The sequence below is a fragment of the Gracilinanus agilis genome, chromosome 6, assembly GCF_016433145.1.
Source record: "Gracilinanus agilis isolate LMUSP501 chromosome 6, AgileGrace, whole genome shotgun sequence".
NCBI classification, from domain to species: Eukaryota; Metazoa; Chordata; class Mammalia; order Didelphimorphia; family Didelphidae; genus Gracilinanus; species Gracilinanus agilis.
In genome coordinates this window covers 57861625-57867765 of record NC_058135.1, presented here as the reverse complement: position 1 = coordinate 57867765, position 6141 = coordinate 57861625, and positions in this window count along the sequence as shown.

Genomic DNA, 6141 nt, shown 5'->3' with positions numbered 1-6141 from the left:
GCACCCACTTGCTTAACCTGTCCCTGTGATTGGGGATGAATGACAGAAAACACTTGATAAGCCCCAAACCAAGACAGCAGACTAAGGCTCCATCCTGTAGCCTAACCACACAGCATCTCTCGCCTCTGCTCCACTTTCTTGGCTGAACATTCCTTTGACATTTTAAAGGATTGAGATCCCAGTGTCTCTTCCATCCAGTCTTCGTTAAGCCACGAAGGGCTCTGAGAGTGGGCTGAGATCTACGTATAAACATGATTTGTAGTGGCTTTTTTCATACTACCGAAAAACTGAAAATCAAGGAGGGGCTCACCTATTAGGAATGACTAAACAAACAATTCGATATAAGAAAGAGAGGTTTCAGAGAAAACTGGGAAGAATGCTATGAACCGATACAGATTGAAGTAAGAATAATTTGTACAATGGTAACAATATAACAAAGAAAAACAATTTTCAAAGACTTGAAAACTTTGATCAATGCAAAGATAAGCCAGAGTCTAAAAAACTAAAGATGAACCCCACTTCCTACCCAATTAATGTCAGAGAGGTGAGTGACGGACTTAAAGCATAGAATGAGACTTTAAAACAAAAACAAAACAAATAAACCAAAAAACCCTTATTTTTCTGTCTTAGTATCATGCTACAGTCCAGGTAATGGGAGTTAAATGACTTGCCCAAGGTCACACAGCTGGGAAGTATCTGGGGTAACATTTGAACTCCAGCCCTCTCAACTCTAAGCCTGGCACTCTATTCACTGTGCTACCTAGCTTCCCCAAAACATTCATTTTTGATATGGCCAATGTGGGGATTTGTTTTGCTAGACTATACATATTTACCATAAAGCTTTTCTTTTTCATTTTTTATTGCTCCATGGGAGGGCAGCAAGGAGAGATAATAAATGTTTGTAAAAATAAAAAAATAAGTCTTTTTTAAAGCTAGCGATCTGAGAGGTTGGGCTTAAGTAGCAGTTCTAACAAGATCTTTCTTTAAAACTGGAAATCTGACACTTGGTTCTTTCATTTTTATGGTCTAAAAATATTTTGAACAGAAACGGAAAGAAAAGGATTGAAAGAATCAGAAGAGTGACTTGTAATTGGTCTGCAGGCTGGGCTCCTGCTTCCTTTTGGCAAGCGAGAGCCAGTGAATAAACCAGCATGGCAGGACTTTATAAACAGCTACTCTTTTGCAGCAGCCCTGGGATTCATTGAAGGTTTGGCTTTGACTTGCTCATATTCAGCCCACAGAAGTGGTCTTCTCTCAGTCTACTTTATTTTTAAATTCAGTGATATTTTTTGCCCAATTACTTATAATAATCATTTTTGACATATGTTTTCTAAAATTATAAGATCCAAACCATCTCCCTCCCTCCCTTCTCTCCCCCAACTGGGAGATGGCAAGCAATCTTGATCTGGGTCATACGTGTATTATCATGCAAAACACACTTCCAATATTGGTCATTGTTGCAAGGGCACACTCATACAGAACCCAACCCCCAAATGAAACCATTAATACACTCATGTGAAAGATAGTATGTTGTGATCTGCGTCCATCCCAGGTCTTTCTCTGGAGGTGGATAGCATCCCTCATTATAAATCCTCCGGAACTGTCCCAGATCACTGCGATGCTGATAGTAGCTAAGTTTTCACAGTTAATTATCATATAATATTGCTCTTACTGTGTACAGGGTTCTTCCAGAAAAATCTAAAATGTGCTTCAGTCTACACTTAGACTTCCCCAGTTCTATCTCTGAAAGTAGATAGCATTTTTTCATCATGAGACCTCTGATAGGTAAGAATTGTTGTAATTACAATCGTAATTACAACATATTGAAAACAATATTGATTGGGATATAGCTAAGCAACTTGTATGTGAGTGTAATGGAATATAACTGTTCTACGAGAAATGATGAGCATGATGAAGATAGAGAATCTTGGAAAGATCTAAATGAACTGATATAGAGCGATGTAAGCAGAGCTTTAAAAAAAGCCGCTACAATCTAAATGGAAAGAACACTACATCAAAAAACCAAAAGTAAATCTAACAGAATTTTCGAGATTGGGCAGGATGTGAATGAGTAGATACTATTCCTCCATAGAGGTTATACAGTGTACATATTTTTGGACTTTGTCAATGTTATCTATCACATTTTGTGTTGATTTTTTCCCCCTCTCTGAAAAATATGATTTGTCATATGGGATGGCTTTTTGGGCGGGCAAGAGAAAGGGATACTTGTTGATAATGTAAAAAACAGAAAATATCAGTAAAAACTTATTTAAAATAGTGATATACATGACTGATATCTTTTAGTTGGTTGTAATATATGTAAAACTATCCATGAGGCTCAAATGCAACCTACCCCACATCTGGTTTTCTCAAGGACCTTATTTAAGCCACTAAATTGGAACTTTATCATAACTAAGTATAATTTCCAAAGACACCAGCATCTCATGTTATCTTTGATGGGTGGAACAAGCTAGTTACTTTATAATAAATCCAATTTATTATAATTATAGTTTTACTTTACCTTTTTTCTATATCCAGCCACATATCTTACTTGTTTTAGATTAAAGTGTATACCTTTTTAATTAAGGCATTTAGTTTTTGGCTGGTAATTAATGTCTACTGCTCCTAAGCTCCTAGAACCCTTCTTGTCCCTGTTTCAAGGAAGGGGGCTATTGAACTTGCTTCAGGTAAACAAAAATGGAAAGCATTTCCTGGCTTGAACATTTTCAGCAGCTTCGTGTAGTTGTTTTTTTTTTAAACCCTTACCTTTTATCTTAGAAATGGGTTTCCAAGGCAGAAGAGCAATAAGGGGTTTTCTTGCTACCCTACAAACTGGCAGAAATGGGAAAAAATGGCAAGTCAATGGTGGAGGGGGTGTGGAAAGATAGGTACAAGTGGCACAGTGTTGGTGGAGCTGTGAAATGATACAGCCATTTTGGAAAGCAATGGACATTAAGTGACTACCCCAGGGTCACACAGCTAGGAAGTATCTGAGGCAAGATTTGAGCCCAGGATCTCGCATCTCCAGGCCTGATTCTTTATGCACCGAGCCAGCTAGCTACCCTGATTCATGGAGTTTTAATGATTTGTAATTGTCCCAAATATTACATTGGGGGAGGAGGGAAAGCAAAAGTAGAGAGGACTGGAATTGGGAGGGGAAAGAAGAAAACATATAGCAATGGCAGTAGCTGTTCATCCACTAAACTAATCAAACAAGAAACTTGGTAGCCAAAGTAATTTTTTAAAAATACAATAATGTATGGTGTTCTTTAAAGATGAAAGAAATGAAACCCTTTAAAGTAAATCAACAGGACTGGCGTTGGGTAAAGCTATCCTCCTATCATTAATGTTTTTCCCAGATTCCTATAGAAAACCAGTTGATTGTCATTTCCTTTGTTGACTAAGGAAATCTCCACCTCTAGAAGAATTCTAGGTCCTGGTCACAGTTTCTTTCATGGCTGCCTCACTAATTACTTTCTGTTTGATTCTCCTTCTCAAATTGGAAGTTGCTTCTAGGCAGGAAAAGAGGGGGAAGCAATGACTTGTGGGTACTTGGGATTGGAGCAGTCAGCCCACAGTTGGCTGCAAGACAGTCTCATTATGCAAGCCCATTGTAGTGTGGCAAACCAGGGAACCCTTTTTACTGCTCCAAATCTATTCCTATGGCTGGAAGGGTGAGTTTCTCAAGGCTTCCTCTTTGCATTATTTATAATTTCTAGATGGTATTATTGAGACTTTTTTCTAGGAACCTGACTCTGGTCATTAGGGTTTTCTTTTCATGTGGTCCTGGGCTTTGTTTTTTTCCTCAACCACAGATGTACAAGCTAGGAACCCAATATTGGGTAATTTCATATGAAATAAAAATTTCAGTTATTTCTTAGCAATAATACTAATTTATTTCATGTGTAACAACAGATTACTGAGGGAAAACAGTAATTCACCACATTTTTCTCAGTGATTAGATAGAAAACATACTCAGTGCACTTTTGAAATAAATTTAAAAAATAGTTTTGCATTATTCTTTTTATACTATCCAGTATTGAAGTTAAAGGGGCAAGGGTCAATGCTTTGATAATATTTTTCACTATAATATCTTACTTTACATCTGGGGAAACTGAGGCTACAAAAAGTAAAATAATTTTATCCCTAACCAGGAATGGTTTTCTAGGCATAACTTCTCTGTCACAAAATATTATGATCCCAATGTGATAAAATGACCAACCTGGGTCTCTTTCCCTTAATGCTTCTTTCTGGGGCTACTTAGTTCTCACGTTCAACCCCAGGACCAATCTAGTCTCTAAGAACTGATATAAGGACCTCAAATTTATAGTCTCGACAACTCAGCACCCATCCACTGTTGTGCTTGGTTCTATCCTTACATCATGAATGCATTGCAGCAATTGGACTCTATCTAGCCTTGGCTATTTTGGTTAAGCTTCCATCTTGTGTTCCTCAGTCCCAGGACTGAGTTCATCTCTACCTTGTCCTCCCAAGCCCAAGTCTCTATCATGGTAGCCAGCCTACCCTTTACTCCTGAGATGAAGACCTTCCTTTCTCCTTTATTGAATTTTCTAAGGCCTGAAGACCTGCTCCAACCCATAGTACTGCTGCTTGGCTTCCCAATGACTGTAATCAGAACTCTTCTCTTCTCTTTTCCTACTCCATTGCCTGCCAGACTAGCATGGTGACCCAATGACTCCTTCAAAAATCCAACTCATGTTCACTTCTGTTTGCTTCTCAGACTACCTGCCCTACAAGTCCTATTTAACCTTCAAGCTCCAAGAGATCTCTAGCCTGCTTCATACCTGCCTTAGCCTCACCATTCATTGGCTGCTGATCTCTGGGACTGGTGTGTGACCTGATCAGTTTTGTAAACAGACTTTCCAAAACATAACTTTACAGTATGAAAATCCAGGCTAGTTTTGTTTTTCTTGAGTGGTTGAGTTGTTTTAGAAAAGGTAATTTTCTGGCATGATGGAGCAGATGGAGCACTGGGCTTGGAGGCAGGAAGAGCTGTTCAAATCTCCTTTAAAGAAACTTAGGAAATTTTTTAAAGCATGCACTATATGTCAGACACCGAGTTAAGCAATGGGGATAGAAAAACAAGGAAATAAGCCAGTTTCTACTCTCAAGGAGCCTATATGAATCATACAGGAGAGAAGAAAAGGGGGAAGAAGGAGCAGGCTAGAGAATTAGCAATGCAGTTGGGCTTTCACATGATATCCTGGTTCCAGGCAGTGACTCACCAATCATGTAAGAGAAAGGTTTGACCCCAACCACCCTGTATCCTAGGCTCCAGAATGAGTCTCAGGGTCCAGTCTCTCCCTCCCTTATATAGGGCACAGCCCAACTGACGATTGGTCTCATGCCCCAGGATGGCATCAGGAATCTCCCAAGATTCCAAGTGTCCAACTGGAAACCCTGCCCACAGGCATGGCTTTTGCAAATCGTTGCAAAACTTAACTTACAATCATGGATGTGTAACTCTAAGAAAGCCAGTTATTTCTATGTGCCTCAGTTTCTTTTTCTATAAAAAAATGAGAAGGTTGTACTCATTAGTCTCTAACATCACCTTCCAGCTCTAAATATATGATCCTAGATAGGAAAGGGATTATGTCTGTGATTGAATTAGTAGAGGGAACTCCCAGGTGAGGCAGTTCTTTCTATCAAGGCAGAGCAGCACCATCTCTGTAATTTGTGGTCTTAGAGAGTTCCCCAGACAGCTGAGAGGTTAGATGACATACTGACAGGTCTTGAACGCAGGACTTCACTCCAAGGACTGCTTGTTATCAAGTATTCTACAACTAACTACCTCTATGATCCAGAAAAAATTCTTGACATTCCATTTGAAGAATTTTTATGGGCATATTTTAGAAATATTTGATATACTCACTTGCCTTAAAATGTTAACAACAGGGGCAGCTGGGTAGCTCAGTGGAGTGAGAGTCAGGCCTAGAGGTCCTAGGTTCAAACCCAGCCTCAGCCACTTCCCAGCTGTGTGACCCTGGGCAAGTCACTTGACCCCCATTGCCCACCCTTACCACTCTTCCACCTATGAGACAATACACCGAAGTACAAGGGTTTAAAAAAACAAAAACAGAAAAAAATGTTAACAACAACAATAAATAACAGCTCATACTT